The 25,778-nt window shown below is 38.4% G+C and overlaps 1 protein-coding gene and 1 pseudogene across 1 annotated transcript in view; both read left to right on the top strand.

The window, feature by feature from the left end:
* The window catches only part of PDE3B (phosphodiesterase 3B), a 184,828-nt gene that overhangs the window by 1,066 nt on the left and 157,984 nt on the right, over positions 1 to 25,778 (top strand). The gene's annotated exons all lie outside the window — the stretch shown is intronic.
* LOC130455013 (L-lactate dehydrogenase A chain-like) lies at positions 5 to 18,068 on the top strand (annotated as a pseudogene).

Consider the following 25,778-nt stretch of genomic DNA (forward strand, 5'->3'; position numbering starts at 1 on the left):
TGTTACCAGAAAGCAATCCTTTTTCTCTTGTGCCTCCACCCCCTCCCGGAATAAACCTTAGGTAATCGTGCGAACTTTAAAATGAATTGCATTTTTACTCTTGTAAGAATAAACATTTTCATTTTTCATGCAGTACTGAGCCACCGCTTTACTAACTTTGTAGAAAAAGTCAGCAGTCAACCCCAACTCTTTTGCATCTTCCGAAAACTTTGTCAAACAAAAGTGTCCTTAAAAATATGGATTGGATGGGACTTGGTTTTGTATTTTGGCTGATCACTCCCAGGGAAACGTCAAGGCACATCTTTTGAGCGCCAACCGTTGTTAGAATGATAAGCATCAGAAGAATGAGTATGAAGTATAATTAAGGCACTTTAATCACAACTTGAAAGTTGTATAGATTGATTTTAAGTTATTGTTATCATAGAAGAACATTATTAGCTAGAGTTCTGTTGGAATTTTGGCAATAAGATTTCTCAACTTAGATGAAAAAACTAGTTGAAGTGTTTTTAGAGATCGTGTGATCAGTTTCCCCCTCGGACACCCTCTCCCCCAACCCATTCTGCATTGTAAATGAAATAGATTTTTTTTTTCAAAACAAGGTAATACGCATTTCTTCATCGTTCAGTAATTTTACTTTATAGAAACTATTTCTTGCCATGTGTAACCTTTGAGCAATGTTTAGTAATGACTGGAAAGATGCCTGAGACAGTTTGACTTAAGCAAATCTATTTTTTAAGGAATTGAAACTTCAATCTGGGAACGAACTCTTTGCAATTTGTAACCCAGTAAATCTACTTGCCTTTCAACTTCCAGTAGCTTGTATTTGAGGGTTTTGTAGGGAGGAATGCTTGCTCTGGTTCTTTTAAAAACAAAAGTAGATATCTGTGCAAAAAGACAATTTAGTCCTTTTGTCATGGAGTTGCTTCAGATGCTGCCAGGGGCCCGGTTGTGGTCAGTAAGATCCTTTGATAAATACATTTGACTGCCTTCCACTTTTCCATTTTAGGGTGAGTGATAACTGACACTATTTAGAAAAATCAAGAATCAGAGTATGAGCAAAAATTGCTCAGGGAAAGAATGAATATACACTGTAGAATAAATAGTATTAGCTGATTTAATAAGAATATCATTAGATCAAATGAGCATTTTCTTTTAAGCAATGACCATTTAAAGGATAGAGTATCCCAAATGAATAGGCAATTTAATGATTTATTTGGTGCAAATTTTATTAGACTTATCATTGCAGTTTTACTATATTCTAGCTTGGATCTGTTGGTATGATCAATCATGTCTACTGATAGTTGAAAAAGTCAATTCCATGTTGAATTTACTTTCCCTGAGAACCCTACTATGAGAGGCATTGTGACACAGTGGATAGAGAGCTGGGTTAGAAATGAGGAAGGCCTGCATTCAAGTGCTGACCTTGCCACATGTGGACTTTGATGGGGGGTGGGGTGGGGTGGGATGAGTCACTCAGCTCCCTTCTTTTCATTGGCAGAGGGAGTTTGATCCAGTCCCTAGCCCTTCTCAATGAAGACAAGTTTGATTTGATTTTGTTTAAAATTATAGAGAATATTTTAGAGTTGGAAAGGGGGTTTAGCCATGCAAGATGCTGAAGTGCTCACTGAAGTTGTCCCTATAGCTGGGAATAGCAGACTTTTGCCTCAGTTCTCTACTGTTTGTACCACCATGCTGTAGCCCCTTTACCCACTATTTATTTAAATTGTGGTGTTTCTAGGCCAGGTAGCCTTTGTGTTTCTATAAGAATGCATTAAAATAGCATTCTGTGCTTCTCATAGAAATGATGGTGCATAAGCCGTCTGTAATTCTGCTTTGGACTTTTTTGGCCACGAATATGTGTGCTAGCTGTCCAAAGATCTGGGTCCGTCATTGTACATTTACTTTGACATTTTAAACTTGGCAACAAAAATCTTTGGTCTTATTCATGGGGTTAAATAGTGGATCTGCAATTTTGCATTGAATAGAAAAGTGTATTCCCATATTTTAGAGAAAGTTAGAATTTTTATGGGGATTAAAATGAGATTTTTATTATTGAAATGTAAACTGTTGTATAATAATCTGAGAAGTTCCTACAATGTTACAGAAATTGAAAGGAAGCCACAAATCACTTTAACCTGATGTTCATGGATAGATTTGGGGGGGGGGGAAGGCCTTAGTGAACTTGGAGAGAAAAAAAATTACACTTTTCAATATAAATTAATTTTATGCATTTAAAAACATTTTTTTTCTGAGAAACGACCGTAGGTTTAATCAGACTGCCAAAGGGGTCCATGACACCAAAAGTTTTAGAACTCTTGCTCTAGATTATAAGGACTTGATGTGAAGTATATTTTATGAAAGAACATTGGCTTGGAGTCAGGAGGCCTGGCTTCTCATCCTCAAACTACCTGACACAGATAACTGTTGTTTAAAAGGTTAGAACCTAGTGATATTAGTGTCTAATGCCCTACGATGGAAGTAAATAGAACTGGGCTCTCATCTGCTGTGAACTTGTACATTGGACCTGGGGCCAGGATGACCTCCATTTAGTCCCTGTTTCTTGACACTAGTTGGTAGGACCCTATTGAGCCCCATCTGTAAGTCTAGGGTTAATCATTGTAGTATCTGTTGGATGGGCATATGGGAAGCTCACAGGAGATTGGGTAACATCCTTTCAAAGAGTTTTAAGAGCTGCCTAAATGTCTAACTTTATTGTCATCTGGAAACACTGTCTTTTAAATAGTTAGAAGAAGATAGACAGGGGCAGCTAGGTGTTCCAATGGTTAGAGAGGAAGTCCTGGAGACAGGAGGTCCTGGGTTCAAATGTGGCCTCAGACACTTCTAGCTAGATGACCCTGGGCAAATCACTTAAGCCCAATTGCCTAGCCCTTTCTGCTTTTCTGCCTTGGAACCTTGATTTTTAGCCAGAAGGTAAGGGTTTAAAAAAAAAAGAAAGGAAAGAGGGAAAAAGGGAAACAGAAAGCTCCAAACAGAGATGAGGAGGCCTAGCTTTGATTCCTAGCTCAGTCATGGAAACTACACTCTAGATAATAGTCATTTAAATGATTGGAAAAGTGTTGGCCCAGGGATATGCTTAGGGTATTCCTAGACCAGGAGTGAAGAGCTCTGAGTTGGAATCCTGATTTGACAGACACAAGAGAAAACTTTTATTTACCTGGTTAAAATTGAGAATAATCAAGCAAGGAATTGGGAGATAGACCTGGGCTCCAGGGCTGACTCTTCTACAAAAACTATGGGGTATAAAAAATGTCATTTAAGTGATTATAAAAAGTTAGGAAGATTAGTATAGTGCCTATACCATTAGGCTAGGAGTGAGGAGACCTGCTTTTGTCACAAAAGTTACATGATAAAAAAACCCAAAACACAGTTATTTAAATAATTTGAAAAGAGAAGGTGTTATGGTGCCATGCATCAGTCTGACCACTTTCCTGCTCAGAACACTTGGGGTGGTTCTGCATTACTTCTTCCATCAAATACATATTCCTATCTGACCTTGCAAGCTGGTCATAACCTGATTCCAGCTTCCCTTTCCAGGTTTCTTTACTTCCCATCATCCACTCTACCTCCCAGCCCAGGGAACCTTACTGTTGTGACACAGGAATATCCCATTTTCCACTTGAGGCCCATGGACTGTCCATCACTTTTTCCTCTTACATAGAATCCCTACTTGCCTTCACAGCTCAACTCTAGTTCTCTCTTCTACTTGAAGCCCATCCTGAATCTCCAGCTACTAGTGCCTTTCTTCTCCTCCCAAACAAGTTAGCCAGTTTATAGATACATGTATCTCCCCAGATATAAGAGAAACTCCTCCAGGGCAGGGACTGCTTCATTTTTGTTTGTATATCCCTAGCTCAGCTCCTGAACCATAGGAAGTGTTCCATAAATGATTGTTGATTGACTGACTCTAAGTGGAGACCTGAATTTTTTTTTCTTCTTGGCTCTCCTACTTACTCTCTGTGACCTTGAAAGAGTTTCCTTATTTCCCAGTGTCTTAGTTTTCTCAACTGTAAAATAAAGGGGTTGGGCCTCTAAGTTTCTTTCCTAGGAAATGGCACGTTGGATAGAGTGTCTGGCCTGGAGTTAGAAAGACCTGAGTTCAAATCCAGCCTCCAGATACATACCAGCTGTGTGATTCTGAGCATGCCACTTAACCCTGTTTGCTTCAATTTCCTCATTTGTAAAATTAGCTAGAGAAGGAAATGACCAACCACTCCAGTATCTTTGCCAAGAAAACCCTAAAAAGGGTGAAGAAGAGTTGGACATGACTGAACAACAAATTGTATCTTTAGTTGTTTTGTTAAACAATTCCAAATTACATTTTAATCTGTTTTGAATTGTTCTGAATTTTGCAGCTGTGGACCGCTAATTTAACAACTCTCCTCTCCAGTGCCAACCCACAATGGTAGTGAGAGTTTCCTCATTGAGGAGTTCCCTAGATCAATGAAATAACAGGACCAGTCTCTATCCTTTTGTTTTAGTAATTGATTATTTCCCATTATACCTCTGGCCCATGAGTGTTCTAGCACAGAAAATTAAGCAAAAAGACTTAACATAGAGACTGACAGTCTACCCAACAAGATTTTTATGGTCTAAAAACATTTTAACACAGTATTTTAAGTATCAGAGATAAAAGATCTCTGCAAGAAAAATTGTAGTGTATATGTCTTGAAAAATTGATGTCAGAGTGGATTTAGCATAAGTAAGATGACAGGTTATGTTAAGTACCATGTAGAAGACTAACAGTAAATAATTGAACTATGTAAGAGTTATAGTAATTTCACAAATAGGTACCTGAATGCAGATTTTTAACATTATTAAAAATTCTTTCACAAAGCATTTAAGAGGTTTCAGATTTAAATCTAGTCATTGTTGATAGCCTGTGATTTGCTTTCCTTGGTTAATGAAAACTCAACAAGAAATATTAGGTTTATATTAAGTTTTACAATAGTCAGCTAAAAGTGAGATGAAAAAGAATTTGGGGGGAAAAGACCCAGCTGCTTTTATACAAGCTTTGGACATTTTAATACAACAAACTACAGTTTATGACATCTCAAGTATTTCTTGCATAACTTCATTTTCAGCTTTTTACTCAATCACTTTGTGATACAGATGTAGGTGATAAAAATGTTGAAGTACTGAAAATGAATGCATTTAATATTTTTCCTAAATTGAATTAAGTACTTCCTAAATATTTAGGCAAATGTTAAACATTTTATAGCTTAGAGCTACACACTTTATATAAAGTACAATTTATTTAAAATCCAAAAGATCATTTGAGTTTTTAAGACTTCCTACATTATTAATTATTATCTTGTATTTGTGAAATTAAGTAATGGTATATAGAAACACTTTTTCCAATCTCATTTCACTGATACTGTATTATATGATGAGTTTGATAGGATCTAAAATAAACATATCAGATTTCCTAAAAAGATATCATTCAAAATTACTTTTGTTGATTCTAATAATTTATTTTACTGGCTTGAAATATGTAAATGAATAGGCATTTTCCCTTTTATTTCTTTTCAATTACATATAGAAACAATTTTTAATGTTTGCTTTCTGACCTTTTGCAATCTAAGGTTTCTCCCTTCCTCCCTCTCCTCCCACCCCCACAAGTGGCAAACAATAAGATATGGGTTATTCCAGTGTTATATGCAGTACAAATTTTCCTATTCCTCATGTTGTATAAAAGAGATAATATTGCATGTGTAAGAAAAAAAAATCATGAAGGAAAATAAGGCAAGAAATGGCATGGTTTGGTCTGCATTCATACTCTATAGTACCATTTAAGGCTGTAGATAGCACATTTTATCATGAGTCCCTTGAGATAGTATTAATTGCGGATAATAATAGTTTAGTCTTTCATATTCGATCATTGTACAATATTTCTGTTACTATGTATACACACACGGTTCTGGTTCTGTTTACTTCACTTGGCATCAGTTCATACAAATCTTTCCAAAATCAATTTCTCAATTCGTTGTTTCTTATGGTAAAATAATATTCCATTACAACCACATACCACAATTTATTCAGCCATTACCCAATTGATGGACATCCCCTCAGGTTCCATTTTTTTTTGCTGCCACAGATTGTTGCTATTAATATTTTTGTACATGTATGTTCTTTCCCCTTATCCATGATCTCTTTGGGATATAGAACTAGTAGTGATATAGCTGGATGAATAGACATTTGTTCAAAATAACAATTTTTATGTAAAAGATTTTGGATATATTTTTCCAAAATATGTTATTTCATTTTCTGGCAAAATAGAATATAGGTTCGGTGTAGTCCCTGCTACTTTCTCTTACAATCTTTGCTGTTTGGGGTGAGACTGGTAAATGGTTTAAGTTTAGAAATTCTGAGCTGCAGTAGGGCTAAAGCTGATCAGAACTTGGCACTAAATCTGGCACTAATATGGTGAGCACCCTTGGGAATGAAGGGCCAACAGGCTGCCTAAGGAGGGCTGAAGCAATACTCCTTGGAAATGTGGAGTAGGTTAAAGCTTCCATAGATAAGTATTGTGATTTAGGCCAGTGAATGAGTGGCTGCTGTGCTTGGGAGACCAGTTTCCTCCATGCCCCCTCCAAAAAAATGTAATTTTTACTATCAATTGAGTAATATGCACATTTAGATTTTTTTTTGAGTAGGGTTAAAAAATTCAGCAAACATGTATTAAGTTACTACCATATGCAAGGCACTACAAAGTGCTGGGGTGTAAAGGAAAATGAGACAGTTCTTACACTTGAGGAGCTGACATTCTACGTAGAGTGGTATAGTGTTATGTAGTATTGGATTTGGAGTGAGAATAGTTGAGTTGAGTAGTGGCTTTGGCACATTTGTGCCATCTTGGGCAACTCTCTACCTCTGGTCCTCTATCTTTTAGTTATTGACAAAATTGTTGTTGTACTCTTCTTCCTCCTCCTCCCCTTCCTCCTCTCTTCATTAAAAAAAAAAGGAACTTTATTATTATCTACAATGCAAGGATCCAAGATAATTGCATGCAGATTGATGCAAACCCTTTTTCACTTTATTTCCTCCATGAATTTTTTCTTATGCGACTTGTTTCTTCTTTCACAACATGACGAACATGGAAATATGTATTGTGTGATAGCACAATTATAACATATGTTGTATTTTCTGCTGTCTCTGGGAGTGGGGAGGGGAGGGAAGAATGATACTGACACTTAATTATCCAGAAAGAGGCTAGAGCTGCTTGGCAAATTCCATGACTTCAGTCTTGACCTGAGAAGCATTTTATATCTGTTAAGTGCCAGTATCATCCTACTCTTTAATATATTCTCCTTATCCAAATTGGGGGGGGGCGGGGAGTTGGTATCATGAATTCAGACTTTTAGACTAATTTCATTTGGGCACAATTGAATTTTAAACATTAGGCCACCTTTATCAGGTGGTTTTGTATGGGTTCATAGAAATTTAAGGCTGAAGAGGTCTTTATCATCATTATTGAAAATACTTTATTTTACGTATAAGGAAAACTGGGGCCCAAAGACTAGGGCTTTTGGTTAAACAGCAAATTAGTGGCAGAGCGAAGACTAGACAATTTAACTTTCTCAAATACCATTTTTGTTAGTGAATGTTCTGTTAGTTTCTGTGCTTCTCTTGGCTCACAGGGAAGTACCCTTATGGGACAATGTGCCTAATTGTGGAATGAAAGAATTTGTCATTCATTCCAATAATTTCAGATCTTGACAAGCAAGTGGAAACATTGTTTGTTTGTTTTTTTTCTTGAGGAGCGACACCTGCAATCATACCATCTGGATGGGTAGCCCTGAGGAGAAATATGATTAAGATGTCTGAGAACAGGTTTTAGGGTCCTGGATCATGACTTAAAATATAGGACAGATGGGAAACAGCATGCATTTCATGTGGCTTTTAAAAAGTGTATTAGCTGGTGCAAGTCTGGGAGCAGTAGCCTCATGTTCATCTCAGAGTTCCTTGTAGCCTGAAGAAGATGGGAACTGTCAAGGATCAGCTGATTGTGAATTTCCTAAAGGAAGACCTAATTCCCTATAACAACGTCACTGTTGTTGAGGTTGGTGTAGTTGACATGGCATGTGCCATCAGTATCTTAATAAAGGATTTGGCTGATGAATTTACCCTACTTGATGTCATAGAAGACAAATTAAAAGGAAAGATGATGGATCTCCAACATGGCAGCCTTTTCCTCAGAATTCCAGAGATAGTCTCTGGTAAAGACTATATATAGTGTGACTGAAAACTCAAAGCTGGTTGTTATTATGGCTAGGACATGTCAGCAAGGAAGAGAAGGTCATCTGAATTTGGTCCAGTGTAATTGAGTATCTTTAAATTCATTATTCCCAATATTGTTAAATTCAACCTAATTGCAATCTGCTTATTGCCTCCAAACCAGTGGATATTTTGACATATATGGCCTGGAAGCTAAGTGGCTTTCCTAAAAACTATGCTATTGAAAATGGTTTCAATCTGGATTGTGCCTGTTTCCATTACCTGATGGCGGAGAGACTTGATGTCCATTCTTCAAGTTGTCATGAATGGGTCCTTGGGGAATATAGAGACCCTAGTATTGTTCCTGTGTGGATTAGTTTGGATGTTGCTGGTTTTTCGCTGAAGAATCTTTATCCTGCCTTAGGAACTGACTATGATTCTGAGCATTGGAAATATGTTTATAAACAAGTGGTTGAAAATGCTTTTGAAGTGATCAAGTTGAAGGGCTATTCTTCTTGGGCCATTGGTTTGTCTGTGACTGAACTATCAGAAAGCATCATGAAGAATCTTTGGAGAGCACATCCATTTTCCACTCTGATTAAGGGCCTATATGGCATTTAATGAAGATGTCTTCCTTAAAGTCCCATGTGTCTTGAGATAGAATGGCATTTCAGATGTGGTGAAGGTAACCCTGATTTTGGAGGGAGAGGCTCATTTAAGGCAGATACTCTTTGGGAGATCCAGAAGGAGCTGCATTTTTAAAGCCTTCTAATATGCTTTTACTTTACTGTCTAGAGAACATGATAGTAGTTAAGGGATTATGTATGATGTGCATTTCAAGTGGGTCAAATCCTTTGTCTGATTAGTGATTCAGTACTAATATAAAACAGAAATATGAAACCTATGAACATACTCTATTCTACTCCTAAAGTTAGAGATGGGGAATAAATACACCACGTTGTTTGCATAGTGATGCTGTTTATGACTTGGCTTGCACTAAAGTCATGAAGTGCTTGTGGTCAAGCAAAGTCAACTCTCCACAGGTATGTAACTGCCTGCCTTGTAGATGCTACCAGTTTCCTTAGGTCCAAAAGTCAATTTTTGGTTCCTGGACATGTAACACAATACATTAGTAATACTATGCTGATGGATTGATTACCTTTGGGATCTCCCCCTCCCCCTCATTAGGGTTCTACAGTATGGCCTTATGCATCACCTTTCCAGAGGACCTGATTTTGTCTGTTATATGTATGTCATTGTAAATTTCAGTATTATTTAAAAAGGATCTATATAGGTATAACAATTAAACTAATTCCTCAAGTGTTATACTAACCCAAATATTGAATAAACCGCAATAACTGATATTTAAAAAATCATATTAGCCTGAACTTTTGAAAATTGAATCCTAAGAGTCTTAAATTGAAAGGAAGGGGGAGGGAGAATATTTTGTACTTCTCTCTACCCCTATTAGAGTATAAGAGATAGCCGTAGGAAAAACATGGTACAGTGGAAGGAGTACTGACTCTAGAGTTGGACCCCTGGATCCTGCCCTGTCTATGAAGAATGAGCAGGCCACTTAAATTATCCTGGGTCTCAGTGGAGAGTGGATCCAATTGTCCTTAGATCCCTTCCAGTGTTAGGATTATGATCCTATTACAAATTAAGAGAGCCAGGCATGGTGGTACCTACTTGTAATCCCAGCATCTGGAATGCCAAGGCTGAAAGATCTCTTAGCTAAAGTGGGGGATTGCAGGTATGGACTATTTTTTATGCTGTCAAATGTAGTAGATTGGTTGGTTTTATTTAACTGATTTTCTTTTGTTAAGACCACGATGGGGAGGAAAAACAAATATACCCAGAAATGACAGTGATGTAAAGACAAAATGCAGCAATATAATTTAACCAGAGGAAGAGAGTTATTTGGGTGAAGATCCATGGAAGCAGAAATGTTATCCATATTTTCATCATCATATTTTATAAACCACTTGTTCAGAAAGAAGAATTCAGGAGATATTAGGAGCTCATCACACAGGCATGATTTAGTAGTAATGAGAGACTCTGGTTGACTGGGTAGAGGACTAGAGATTTAGATCTTGAAGAAAGCTTATTGACTATTGAGTTTAACCCTTTCATTTTACAGCTAAGGTAAATGAAGCCTAGAGAGCTTAAGTGACTTTCCCAGTGCCACACAGCTAGTCAGTGTCTGAAATGGATATGAATACCTCACTCTAGGACCAGCAGTGCTCCATCCACTGTACCATGCTGCCTATCACATGCTTGGTTCTTTCTCTCTCATCAGAGCAGATGATTTCTCTTCTCTAATTGCTATTGCTAGTGTTTCTAGTACAATGTTAAATAATAGAGGTGGTAATGGGCATCCTTGTTTCACTCCTGATCTTATTGGGAATGCATCTAGTTTATCCCCATTGCAGATGATATTAGCTGCTGGTTTTAGATATATACTGTTTATTATTTTTAGGAAAGACCCTTCTATTCCTATGCTTTCTAGTGCTTTTAATAGGAATGGGTGTTGTATTTTATCAAAGGCTTTTTCTGCATTTATTGAGATAATCATGTGATTTTTGTTGGTTTGCTTGTTGATATGGTCAGTTATGTGGATGGTTTTCCTAATATTGAACCAGCCCTGCATTCCTGGTATAAATCCTACTTGATCATAGTGAATGATCCTCCTGATCACTTGCTGAAGTCTTTTTGCTAGTATCCTGTTTAAGATTTTTTGCATCTATGTTCATTGGGGAGATTGGTCTGTAGTTTTCTTTCTCTGTTTTTGACCTGCCTGGCTTTGGAATCAGTACCATGTTTGTGTCATAAAAGGAATTTGGTAGAGTTCCCTCTTTGCTTATTATGTCAAATAGTTTGTATAGTATTGGGATTAGCTGTTCTTTGAATGTTTGATAGAATTCACTTGTGAATCCATCAGGCCCTGGGGATTTTTTCTTAGAGAGTTCTTTGATGGCCTGTTGGATTTCTTTTTCTGACATAGGATTATTTAAGAATTCTATTTCTTCTGTTTTTCTAGGCAATTTATATTTTTGTAAATATTCGTCCATATCACCTAGATTGACATATTTATTGCCATATAATTGGGCAAAGAAGTTTTTAATGATTGTCTTAATTTCCTCTTCATTGGAGGTAAGGTCCCCCTTTTCATCTATGATACTGTTAATTTGCTTTTCTTCTCTCCTTTTTAAAAATTAGATTGACTTTGTCTATTTTGTTTGTTTTTTCAAAGTACCAGCTTCTTGTCTTATTTATTAGTTCAATAGTTCTATCACTTTCAATTTTATTAATTTCTCCCTTAATTTTTAGGATTTCTAATTTGGTTTTCTTCTGGGGGTTTTTAATTTGTTTGCTTTCAAGTTTTTTAATTTGCATGTCCAATTCATTGATCTCTGCCCTCCCTAATTTGTTGATATATGCACTCAGGGATATGAATTTTCCTCTGAGTACTGCTTTGGCTGCATCCCATAAGGTTTGAAAGGATGTCTCACCTTTTTCTTCAATGAAATTATTAATTGTTTCTATGATTTATTCTCTAACCAATTTTGGAGCATCACATTATTAAATTTCCAATTGATTTTTGATTTGGTTCTCCATGTACCTTTACTGATCATAATTTTCATTGCCTTATGATCTGAGAAGGTTGCATTAATTATTTCTGCTTTTCTGCATTTGTATGCCATGTTTTTATGACCTAGTCAGTGTATGGTCAATCTTTGTGAATGTGCCATGTGCTGCTGAAAAGCTGTATTCCTTTTTGTCCCTATTTATTTTTCTCCATATATCTATTAACTCTAATTTTTCTAAGATTTAATTCACTTCTTTTACCTCTTTTTTATTTATTTTTTGATTTGATTTATCTAAATTTGATAGTTCAGATCTCCCACCAGTATAGTTTTATTATCTATTTCCTCCTTCAATTCTCCTAGTTTCTCCATTAGAAATTTGGGTGGTATACTATTTGGTGCATACATGTTGATTAGTGATATTTCCTCGTTGTCTATACTCCCTTTTATCAGGATGTATTTACCTTCCCTATCCATTTTTATCAGGTCTATTTTTGCTTTGGCTTTGTCAGATATCATGATTGCTACTCCTGTCTTCTTTCTGTCAGTTGAGGCCCAATAGGTCTTACTCCAACCTTTAATTTTGACCTTGTGAGCATCTACCCACCTCATGTGTGTTTCTTGAAGACAACATATGGTAGGGTTTTGGATTCTAATCCATTCTGCTATTTGTCTGTGTTTTATGGGTGAGTTCATCCCATTCACGTTCAGTGTTATGATTGTCATTTGTGAATTCCCCAGCATTGTGATATCCTCCCCTAATTCTGACCTTTCTTCTTTTGCTCTAACCTTTTAAACCAGTGGTTTACTTTAATTCAGTCCCCCTAGTCCCTTCCTTTTTTATGCTTCCCTTTCTGGCCCCTCCCGTTTTTTCCCTTCCCCTCCCCCCTCTCCTTCCTTCCCTTTTTGTACTCCCTCTCTCCCATCCCCCCTTAGTTTTCCCTTCTCCCTTACCCTGTTGGATAAGATAGAATTCAAGATCCCAATGGATCTAGATGCTCTTCCCTCTCAGAGTTGATTTCACTGAGAGTAAGGTTTAAGTACTACCAATTAGCACTCTTTCCCTCTCCTTCTTATAAGAGAATTCTACCCCCTCCCCTTCCCGTGTGTATCTTTGTGTAACAAAGATTATTCTATTTAATTTATTTCTATTTCTTCAAGTATATCTTGGTACCATCATTGATTCCTCCCTCCGTTTTTCTTTCTTTTTTCCCTCCAAATTATGTTAATGCCCCGATCTTTCCCTATGAGTGATTCTTCTGATTACTCTATTAATGCATACAACTTTTGAAAGTTATACATAACATTTCCCCCATATGTTAGTATATATAATTTGATCTAATTGTAGCCCTTATAGAAGAGAGTTTGAATAAAAGAAAAAAACACTTTTCTCCTTTTCCCTTTCTTTCATATTTACCTTTTCATGTTTCTCTTGCTCTTTGTGTTTGGATGTCAAACTTTCCATTGAGTTCTGGTCTTTTCTTTACAAATACTTGGAAATCTTCTATTTTGTTGAATGCCCATACTTTCCCCTAGAAGTATATAGTCAGTTTTGATGGGTAGCTGATTATTGGTTGAAGACCCATTTCTCTTGCCTTTCTGAATATTGTGTTCCAGGCTTTGTGGTCATTTAGCATGGCCGTTGCTAGGTCTTATGTAATCCTTATTGGAGCTCCTCTGTATCTGAAGTTTTTCTTTTTAGCTTCTTGTAAGATTTTCTCCTTAGCTTGGAAGCTCTTCAATTTGGCGATTACATTCCTGGGGGTTGTCTTTTGGGGATTTAGTATAGAGGGTATTCTATAAACCCTTTCTATTTCTATTTTGCCTCCTTGTTTGAGAATATCAGGGCAATTCTCTTCAATGATTTCTTGTAGTATGGCATCGAGATTTTTGTTAATCTCTGTTTTTTTTAGGTAGACCAATGATTCTCAAATTGTCTCTCCTTCCTCTATTTTCCTGGTCTGTCACCCTGTCAGTGAGATATTTTATGTTTTCTTCTAATTCATTAATTTTTTGACTTTGCTTTATTAATTCTTGCTGATTTGCAAGATCATTGTCTTCCAGTTGCTTAATTCTGATCTTTAAGGACTGATTTTGCTTTTCAGTTTGGTCTGCTTTTCTGTTTGAGGCTTCCAGCTATTTATCCAATTGGGAGTTCTTGTCTGTCAGACTGATGACCTCTTTCAGAATTTTTTCCCATTTTTCTTGCCAGAAGGTTTCCATCTTTTGGATAAGCTCCAATTTGAATTCTTCCAGAGCTTGTGGAAAATTTCCAGTTTTGGGGGGAATGTTTTGATTTTGTTTGAATTTCATCCTCTTTTTCCTCTGTAGCCAGGGTTTTCCCTCTTAAAAGTTTTCAATAGTCACTTTTTTCTTTTTCTTCTTGGAGGGTTAATTTTGGGCACTATGAACCATCCCTTTGGTGATTTTCCCTTTCCTTTTTAGTCAGAGGTCTGTGTGAGATGGGCAGGTTTTCTGTGGATTTAAGTGGTGGTGCTTTTGCCTCAGGCTGGTTCTTCCCAGCCTCTGCAGTTTGTTAGCGCGCTTGCCCACGTGATCTGTGGTCTCTTCTCTCCCATGCGCAGGCTTCTCCTGTGAAACCACTCTGAGTGGTAGTTCCCTGGTAGACCTTGTCAGTTCCCAAGGACCCTGGCTCCCCCCCCCCCCACTACAGTGAGGAGCGGAGCTTTTGTCTCAGGCAGTTTCTAGCGTCTCCACGGCATTCGCAGTTTGCAAGAGCCTCTGCAGTCTGTGCTCTCTCCAGTGTGCAGGGGTCTCCTATAAAACTGCTCTGAGGGGTAGGTCCCTGGCAGTCCTAGTTAGATCCCAAGGACCCTGGTGTGCCCCCCCCCCCAGTCACTACAGAGACGTTCCTCACTCACTCGCTATCTCTGGTGAGTGCCCTGGTCCCTACTCTGGTTCTGTAGGTGAGGGGGAGGTGTTAGATTTAAAATAGTTGAAGGCCTTAAACTGTAACAGTTAAAAGAGTGATGTTGTAAACTGTAGTGAGTTAAAATGGTGGAAGATATAAGAGAGGGTGAGTAAATTTGAGCGCAGAAAATATGTTTCACTACAGTGTCTTGGTTTTTAAATCAAATATAAGGTGGTCGCCAGGGAAATATTCCCAATTATTCAAATACCCAAGTCAACTGGGTTTTATAGAGATTTTAATTAATACAAATGTGGAATTAAAGAAAAGAGAGAAAGAGAGAAAAAGGAAATAAGTATGAAGGGCCTTAAGCCAACATGGCCTAGACCTGAGTCTTAAGAGAGAGAGATCAGTTAGTCAGTCCTTTAACACTCACCACAAGGTCTGTCTAAGCAAGGATTCTAGTGACGCCAGGCCAGCTCCATCTCAGCTGACTTCACCAGAGAGAGTTCCAGCCAGAGTCCTCCTTAAAGAGCCTTCCAGCCAGAGACTGTTCCAAAGGGCCTCTCTCCAGAGCCTCCAGAGCGACAGAGTCCCCTTAGAGGAGCTCCAGCGAGACCTCCTTAGAGATTGCCCTCCAAGAGCTTCCCTTCTCCAGAGTCTCTCTCAAGAGATTCTTCCCAAGCGATCCTCATCAGAGATCCTTCAAAAGGATCTCTTTCTCAAGAGATTCTGCTTTTTCTTATATAGGGGGTTTTCTCCTATGTCACCTCCCCATAGTCCTTACATCTACCAGTCACTGTAGACGATTTCCAAAGGACTGCCCATCTGAATTCCTGCTAAGTCGACTAATCTCCTCAGTAAGTCTGAACCAGAAAAAATGCTGCTATGTTGACTAATCTCCTCAGTAAGTCTGAACCAGTGAAAACACAGCTGAGTCAGCTAATCTCATTAAGAGAAAACTTGCCCAACCCTTTTAGGTACCTAGCATCTCTTTGTATCAATTCTAAAAAACAGACATGGCTCAAAGAACTCCTTGTCTTATTATAAGCATGGGTCCAAGTACTTTCATTGTTTAGCAAGGAGTTTTCTCCCCTAAAGCAGTCTTAAGTACAGGTGGAGTAGAGGTCCTCCCATTTCTGATCCTGGCGAGTTCTCACATCAAAATGGGGAATGTTTCCCAGTAGGGAATGTGTTCCAATGGAGGATTCCTCAATGTGGAAATTTTTAACATTCACAAGTCTGAGAAATTTCAAGATTTACAGAGGGTAGTTCAGCTTACATTTGGATGCGAGCTTTTTCTCCTTCTTATAGTGTGGAAATGCTCAAACCCCACATACCTTCATTGCTGTGCCCTACTTTAGAGTCCCTCCATTCTTCCAAAGATGATTTTTATGCTCTTTTGTTCGGTGCTGGGGGAGAGGGAGTGATTCGCGTCTAGATTGCAGCCATGTTTACCTGGAAGTCTAGAGCAGATGATTTCTGACTAGTCTTAATGATGATTTCATTTTTCAAAAAGTGAAGAAAGCTGTGAAGGATGCTGACATTTTGAATCTGATTTTCACACACTAGGAGAAACTTTTTAGGAGGATTAGTAAGCTCTCAAGAATGAAATTAAGTAGACAAAAAGAGGAAGGTTTCCAATGAGATTAAAAAGGGTCAGTTATCTAAAGAGACAAGTGGGTTCATAGTGAACTCATCAGCCAGTTTTAATTTTAAAAGGACATCTACAGAAGATGAAAGCAAGAGCTGGTAATGCATAATGAATGAATAAGGCTAAGAATTGTGTGAGGGATCTAGATCTTAGGGGAGCTGAGGGTGGGTAGGAATGCTAGAGCCCAAAATAAACAAAAATAACTTAAGGAGTTACTATTATAGAAAAGAGGATTGAAGAATAAGGGCTTGAACCTATTGCTCCGTGTGGAGGTAACTCTTCTATGCCAAGGAGAATAGTTTTGAATTTGAAAGGATAGACATGGCTAATAAGGAGTTAAAATCTAGGCTAAGGGGAGCAGCTGGGTAGCTCAGTGGATTGAGAGCCAGGCCTAGAGACGGGAGGTCCTAGGTTCAAATTTGGCCTCAGACACTTCCCAGCTGTGTGACCCTGGGCAAGTCCCTTGACCCCCATTGCCTAGCCCTTACCACTCTTCTGCCTTGGAGCCAATACACAGTATTGACTCCAAGACGGAAGGTAAGGGTTTAAAAAAATCTAGACTGAGGAGGACAAAGTAACAAAACACCAAGCTGCCCTGGATGAGTATGTGGCACCAGGATCAGATGAATGAAGGTCATTGGAAGAACTGGTAGTTGTGATTGCTGGGCTGCTGTAGGTGATCTCTGAAAGATTGTGGAGAACTGGGTAGTTGCCATAGGCCTGAAAGAGACAAATGTTTTCCTGATAATGATAAAAGTGATTATATACTGAAGTCTACAAGCAATATATTAATGAACTTGACTTTGATACTTGGGAAAACTCAAGGACATTATTCAAAGGATGATTAATGAATGTCTAGAAAAAGAAATGATGATCGCACAGACCTTCATCAAAGACAAGGCATTCCAAATGAATTTAATTACTATTTCTTTAGTGGGATTCTACATGGGTAGATCAGAAGAATGCTTTGGGTATAGTTTTACCATGTCAGATGGGCCTATGATTATGGGAATTCCATTTATTTTGATAATATATTTAAGGGGGAGTTTAAGGATAAACTTCTCAGAAAAGAGGAGAATCATTGTAGGAAAGTCTCAGATTTATAGTAACTCAGAAGTGAGATCTTTATAATGTGGTTTATCCCTATACACTGGAATAATTTTTCTCTGAAATAAAATCTAGCATATTGGAAAGAATATTGAATTTTGTGTCATAAGACCTTGGCTTGAATTCCAGCTTTGCTATTCTCTACCTATGTAGTCTTGGGCAAATCATTTAACCTCTTTTGCCTTGATTTCCTTATATATGAAATGGAGGGATTGGACTAGATGATCCTCTGCTGCCTTTCATTTCACTCACTAAGTATCAAGTGGCTTCTTTGTGTCAGGCATTTTTTTTAACAAGTGAAAAGCTAACTTTATGTTCAGAATCGAAATGCAGAACAAGTGGAAAAAAAATTATGGTGTTATACCTTCATAAGTTTGGTCCCTGGGAGATACAAGGGCAAAGAAAAGGAAACTTCTTGCCTTTGAAGAGGTTCTTCTATTGAGGGTACATGGGCCCAATGTGAGCACAAATAAGTAAATGGAAAATTTGTACAAAGTAATTACTGAGGAAAGGGATGAGGAGAAGCATGATCAATTAGGGAATAATGGAAATTGATCATAGATGAATCTGAATCAGTCTTTGGAGGGTATATAGTGTTTTCTGCCTTCTTATAGCATATATATGTGTTTATATATATATATATATATATATATATATATATATATATATATATATATATATATATATATATGTTCACAGGCACATATACTAACTATTGGTTCCAAGGCAGAAGAGCAGCAAAGACTAGGCCATTGGGATTAAGTGAATTGCCCAGGTCACATAGCTAGGAAGTAGCTGTCTGTGCTCTTAGCCAACTCATACAATGACAAGTCAGGTCTCCAGGGTGGGGCTTCTCCACTGCCCCCTGTTCTGGGTATTAGGCTGATGGTCTAGAGCAGTGATGGTGAACCTATGGCATGGGTACCAAAGATGGCACACAGGGTGCTCTCTGTGGGCACATGGCTGCCCCCCCCTAGTTTGTTATTAGAAAGGCAGAGGGACTCTGATGGAGCTGCTCCCCTCCCCCTCTCCACCATGCCTGATGACTTTTTTTTCATATCCCTTGCCCTTTTACCTGGCAGCCAATGGGAGCACCCAGGGGTAAGGTAGGCTGCTCATGAGTGGCAAAGCTGAAGGGGAGCAGAGTCCCCTCCCCCTCTCTATGCTCACTGAGGGCATTTTCTACTTCACCCATTTCTCCACCCAGAAGCCTGTGGGGCTGGGGGGGGGGATGGCATGTGGTCCCTGGGGGCAGGTGGGCACGGCACTCAGACTGGGTGGTGTGGGGGAGGGCCAGCACTCCATCTCAAGGTTTACCATCACTGTTTCAGAGTATCTTCTTAAGTACTCCTTAAGTAGCTCCTGAGTCTTCCTCCCAAATATTCCCCCATGAATAGCCAACTAGTAACTAATGATAATAATTGCTCACATTTATATAGCTCTATAAGGTTTGCAGTGTGCTTTAGGAATATTAGCTCATTTTTTCCCCACAAATCCCTGGGGGGGGTAGGATGGTATAAGTACTATCATCATTATTCCAGTTTTTACAGATGAAAAAAACTTAGACAGTGGTTAAGCGGTTTGTCCAGAGTCATGCAGCTAGTAAATGTCTGAGGATATATTTGAACTTAGGTCTCTTCTGTAGTTGAGAACTCTAGCCCTCACCCCAGGTCTAGAACTCTTATGTACTAAAAAAAAGTCATGTGAGTTAATATTGGAGAAATGTTAGTGAGAGAAATAGCTGCCTCCAAAATTACTGCCTCAAGAAGATATTGACCAATATCTCTGTGAGCCAATTAGCATGAATTAATTTTTCTTTCTTTAAAAACAAAACAAACCCTTACTTTCAGTTTTGGAATCAATAGTAACTATTGATTCCAAGGCAGAAGAGCAGCAAGGACTAGACCGTTGGGGTTAAGTGAATTGCTCAGGTCACACAGCTAGGAAGTATCTGTCTGTGTCTAGACTTGAACCCAGGACCTCCCATCTTCTGGTCTGGTGCTCTATCCACTAAACCTCCTAACTGCTCCTAATTAACTTTTCCAAAGGGATATTTATTGAAAAAATATAGAAAGAATAGAATAACAAAATTGTCTCCTTGAACCAGGACATATACTTATCTTTGTCAAAAACTTATTGTATTGCTATAAAAGATTCCCCTAGAATTGGGGGCATTCTCTTTTGCCACCTCAGTTCCTGAAGAGAGTGAGCTCAAACTTAAAATGGTAAATTACAAAGCTTTTTTCCAAATAAACATATTTCCAGGTGTGTTATGGCCAATGGATTATTGTTTCCTTGTTTGTAGAATAGCTGCTGGATTGATCTTTTGGCCTGGGTCAAGCAGGTCATTCCTTGGGGTTGCACTGGGCTCAGCTGCTGGAAGTCCATGGCAGATGGTTCTATGGACCCTCATTGCTGAACTTTTGCAGGCTCTTTTAAAAAAAATCTTTACCTTATGTCTTGGAATCAAGACTGAATATTAATTCCAGGGCAAAAGAATGGTAAGGGCTAAGGCAGTGGGGGTTAAGCCCAATGGCACACAGCTAGGAAGATTTAGATCTATGATCTCTTTTCTCTAGGTCTGGCTCTCTGTTTGCTGAGTTACCCAGTTGCCCCTTTTGCAGACTTTTTTGAGCTTTTGAGACTCCTGGGTCATTCTGTCTCAGACACATTCCCCAAGGATCAAGGAAGAATATATAGGAAAGAAGACATGGGGCTGAAGGGCTCCCTCACCAGGGCTACAGGAGCTCTTCCTCCTCCCTCAAAGCCTCCAGGGAGAAAGGTGATTTTGTCTGGTTGTGCCCTTTAACTGCATATTCAATTCTGACTCAAGCAGTCATTAAAAAACTCTTCAGCAAGTATTAAGTAGAGAGAAAATTATTACAGAATGCCCACCCACACTCAGAATTGGGTCCAGGGCCCCTCTCTGTGTGTCATCGCACCTTTCTGGAAGCTTCAAGTAGATTTGTAGGAAGCAGAAAACTGAATGCTAAAAGCACTGGCCAGTCTCCCCCATTATAAGGTGAATCAGCAAAGGCCTCTTGAGTTGTCTTGAAGGATGGCAGGGAGAAGGACTGGGTACATTTGTAGGTAGGAGTCACAGTGATAAGCAGAAAATGAAAATTCATGACAGAGGATATAGGAACGGAATGACCTTGGCATGACCTCTAAGGCAAAGGAAGAGAAGCGAAAGTGGGAGATGACACTGAAGGGATCTGAGGAATAGAATTCATGATAAGAGGAACCTGTGATAGATGGCTTCGACGTTTTTCACTGAAGGCCAGCTCCTTTTTTGAGAGTGGGGAGGAGCCTGGGGAAGGTGGTGTTGATACAGAGAGGAAAGTTTAGAACAACGTGGAGAATGTTCTGGAGTCAATTGGGGAAGAATAAGGGTCTTGGCATGTAGAAGTGAGGGCTCAAGGGAGATTAGATAACACTTGGTGGGGGAACTAATCAGCAAAGTGAACTGACCTGTTGCTACCACTGTTGACCAGTGTATGTGTAGTAATGGAAAGGGCAGATGATAGGAGTCATTTAGGGTTGGGATTTGAAAAGCAATGAACAGTAATAGGGTAAAGGATTCAAGGATAAAGGACAGTGTAAAGTTGAACCAATTAACTGTAGAGTCAATATTTTGAAGAGAGGAAAGTAAGCACATACATAATAGGAGTGATGGCCTGGTAGAATGATTGGAGGTCATGGGTCAGGGCAAAGAAAGATTTAAGGGAGAGATTGATGGGTAATAGGAGATTGCAACGTCTAACGTTTCAGTTGTGGAAGAACATTCATGGTTGATGGTGAGATCTCTAGAGGGTGACCTTTCCTGTGTGTGGCTGAGGTGGATAAGTAACTGGGATGCCAAGGTATTTGAAAGGCACAAACATACACACTGAGAGCCTTCCAGAGGAGGGAAAGTCTGAGGCAGATATTGATTTGAGAAAGTAAAAAGAAATTGGCAGTAAATAGATAGCTGTTATCAGGTCCTGGTTAGGATTCTATATCTGGATGCAGTGGCTGAATAATGGTTGTAGGGGAAAGGACTGGAAGTGACAATGAGGAGCAAAAAAGCATGTCTACTCTTAGTGAAAGAGACTTAGAGAAAGCCCATCAAGTATAGGTGAGATTGGTTAAAGATACAATGTCTTCTGGGAAGAGACGAGTTTGCCCGATTGCGAAAAGAGAGGAATATGAAGAAGAGGTATAATAGGAAAGATGGTTAACACTAGAAGATAGATTCCAGCGGGGCAGAAATGAAAGGGGATGGCAATGGGATAAGGATGGGAAGGTAGGGCTGAAATGGATGGGTATATTCTATTTTGGACAACCAATTACTGAGTCACTGTTATTTAGATAGAGGAGAAAAACTGCTAGGGAGAGAACAGTAGATTCTCATACTTTTCAAAGTAGTAGCAAGCCCCAGACCTGTGGGTCATGGTTCATTTGGTTAGCAAAAAGTGGAAGGTTAGATTTGGAGAGTGGGTACAAGGCAGGACAGGCGAAGTTCTAACTTATTCTCCCTTTCTGGAGTTCCAAGTATATGGAAAATCCTTTATTAAAAAAACTGAGTGGATAGTTTTTTATTTCCCTGAAAACTTATGAAACACCTATGCTTAGTCCTATTTTTATTTTTACAGAGACTGTTCAAGTTCAAAACCAATTTACTAGTAGGTACTACTTTTTAATAACACATCAAAGAGTGATATAGAGGTATATATATATATATATATATAATATAAGCATCTTCAGGGAATAAATGAATTTTTTAAATAGCTAAAATTTGTTCCCTTGAGCAGTGAAATATAAAATTAAAAAAAGCATTTTGAGGAAAAACTTTCTAAAATGTAACATGCTTCTTGACCTCCTTAAAAAGGAATATTTTGACCTGAATTTTATCTTTTTTGATTTTTTTTCAAGCTCATCACCAAGAATATTTGCATATTTGTGTTGTAACACAGTTGTGCTCCTGGGAGCAGTTGAGGTATCAGGAACTATTTTTCCCTATACCAGATAGCCCCAAATTACTATGCTGTCTTACTTTTTGTCTATTTACTTGTTCTAGATAGTAGTATTTACTTAACACTAAATAGCCATTCAAAGAGAATAGGGATTTTGACTCTACAGTACTACTGATCCAATCAAACACCTCCCCAAGGCAGGGGAATGAGCAGGAAAGGAACAAATGTGAAACGAAAACTCAAACACCTAAGATCTTTGAAGGATATTAATAATGGCCAAAATGTCTGTGATCCTGTGAACTCATTTTATCCCTTCCCCCTTCTCCAATTAGATTGAAATCTTCATGAGCGGGAGCAGGGCATGCTTTATTTAACATTTCTGTATTTCCCTGAATCTGCTGTGGTATTCTACACATGGTTGGTATTTAAAGGTTTATTGAATTAGCTTGAAATCTACTGAAGCAAACATACTGCTTACTGCTTACTGACTGAAATGCTATACTATGAGCTTTCTCAAACAGCAGAAAGATGCCATTCTTCACGCAGTGCCACCACCCCTCCCTCCTGTCTTCCTACCTCCCTCCTCTTTGCCTTTCCTTCTCTTCCCTCTTCCTCATTCCCTCCCTTTCTCCCTTTTTCTCTTTTTTCCATCTCCCTCTCCGTATCCCTCCCCCTCTACTCTTCTCCCCATCCCTTTTCTCTTTTCCTTCTCTTCTTCTACCCATTTAAGTAGATTACATGTGATAAAGAATTTTGCCCTAATTGCAGAGTATAGTCCTATGAAGATCTCTCTACTTGTGTGACAAATGAAATTTTTTCCATAGTATCCAGATACTTGAATAAAATCCATGAAAATGGCAGATGTAACTAAGACTGCAATGTAAATTATTCTGGACTCAAGTTATTTGGACCTTTAAGTTCCTTATCCTGTAAATTATTGTGATTGCTAACCTGGATTTTTCTCAGATATTAAATTTTTTTCTTTATATTTGGTATAGAAAAAAAACTGACTCACTTCTCTAGAGGTGAAATATCTTTTTATTTTTTAAATAAAGACTGTCTTGTTATGATTCCCTGATATTTTAGCAGTTTGGTCCCAGATGACTTAGGGAAGTGAAGGGCTAAATAGAATAGAATTTTTAAAAATCTAAAATTTTGTTACCACCCCCCACACTTTGTCAATACCTTCATTTTCCTTTAGGCTCTCTTTCATGTTCATTCTCTCTATATAGCTTCATCAGACTTTGGTCTAAAGGAATAGTTTAGTACAGAGCCACTTGTCTAAACTGAGTAAGAGCCAGTATCAAATGAGCAAAAAATGGTGTTGGTTAGTTACTTGGCTCAATGACCAGATGACAAATATATCTGTTTGGTGGGCTGGACAGCTTTTTAATGATCACACTCAAGATAGTCATAATAACTTAATTCTTTACGAAGTCTGGGTTGGTGAATGAATGAACACTTTAATTCCTATCAAATTCCCAATTATTTAAGAGAGTATTCATGGAGAATGTATAATTCCAATAAGTTTTCAAAAAGCGAAAAGGAGAGGACTTAGGAAACTGAGGCAGAGAATAAATATGTTCCAGGTAGGTAAAGTAGGAATGGACTAGGGAGGGAGAATAGAGAGATAAGTGAAGAAAGATGTCTTTATATATACTTTTTCATTCAAAACACTAAAATTAGGATAAACAAATAATCTGAGGTAGGTTTATTTCAGAGTATGAAGGACTTTGAAGTTGAAGGGTTTTTAGTCCTGATATACCATGTGAGAGGCAGTCAAAATGATGGCTTAAGGAGCTTTGCTTGTATGGGCTTCACAAGGATTTATGGTCTTATATATCAGAGGAGAAATTTGAGTTTTGAAAGTTACTATTGGCAAATTTGCTTATTAATAACTACATCATTCCGTGCTTTTAATTCTAAATAAAAAGCTTTAGTAACACTTTTTGCCCACCAGAGGGCATTTAGACACAGTTGGCCAACTTCCTTTGCATCAATGTGAGGCACAAGATATATGGTTTTCCTCTTCAGAATACTTGGGATGAGGGATCACTTCTTGCTCTTAGCTCTTTGCTCATTCTCATCATTCCACTGCACTTTCCTGTTCTTTTTGTACCCTATTGGGTGACATTGAACCTGGAGCCCACCAGTGGTTTTTAGGACTTGAAGAAGGATTTAGGAATGAAAAAGCTGTTTCAGAAGCCACTAGACCATAGCTTCCTCTTCTTTTCAGGCCAATTCCAAAGAAGTGGCTTAATTTATTTTAAAAAAGCTTACATATTGTGTTATGTTGAGCTGGATATATCTATGTTGATGACTCCCAGTTCTATATATCAAGCCCTAGTCTCACTCTTGAGCTGCAGTCCCACATCACTTGCTGCCTTTTAGACATTTCAAACCAGCTATTCTGGAGACACCAACTCTGTGAGTCCCAGACAGAACTCATTGTCTTCCTCTTCCTCCTGATCTCATCCCTAAATCACATTTCTTACATGCATTCATGTTTCTGTCAAAGGCACCACCATTTTTCTAATCTTCTAACTTTGTAACCTCTGCATTTTCCTTGATTCCGCACTAATTTCTTATCTCATGTTGTTTCTACCTCTATAACAAAACTCTAATCTTACCTTCTCTCTACTCATGTTTATAAAACTTTAGTGAATTCCCTCACCACTTCCTGCCTAGACTATTGAAGCAGCCTCCTAATTATCCTCATCTCAAGTCTCTCCCCACTCAGATCCATCCTCTACATTGCAGTGAAAAGTGATTTTTCTTAAGTGTAGACTTGACTCTGTCACTCACTCATTTAATAAACTACAGCAGTTCCTTATTGCTTCTATGATAAAACATAGATTCCTCTGATTTCTAAAGCCCTTTTTAATCTGCCTTCACCTATATATAGCTTCATTAGATTTTATTTTCCTCCTTGTTCTATTCAGTACTGTTAACTTGGCCTTTTTTCTGTCACATATGACACTCCATTTCCCATTTCTAAGAGTGCCACTGGAGTCCTCCTTTTCAGTCTGCTTATGCCTCACCTCTGTCTGCCTCATGGAATTGATCTCTGCCTTCAAGAAATAGCTCCAACTCTACTTTCTATGAAGCCTTTCCCCAACCCCTCAGGAAGTATCACTCTGATCTCTCCCTCCCTTCTTCCCTTCCTTTGTCCCTCTTTTCCTCTTTCTCCCTCTCTCTCTATCTTTCTCTGTCTTTGCCTCTCTTTGTCTCTCTGTCTCCCTCTCAGGGATCTCTCTTGTCTTTTATTACTTTGTATTTACTTTTTATCTATTCTGTATGCCTCTTCAACTACATGTTGCTTTTTCTGGTAGGATAGAGCTTCCTTGAGAGTATAGGATTATGTTTTTGTA

The sequence above is a fragment of the Monodelphis domestica genome, chromosome 6 (genome assembly GCF_027887165.1).
Source record: "Monodelphis domestica isolate mMonDom1 chromosome 6, mMonDom1.pri, whole genome shotgun sequence".
Taxonomy (NCBI): Eukaryota; Metazoa; Chordata; class Mammalia; order Didelphimorphia; family Didelphidae; genus Monodelphis; species Monodelphis domestica.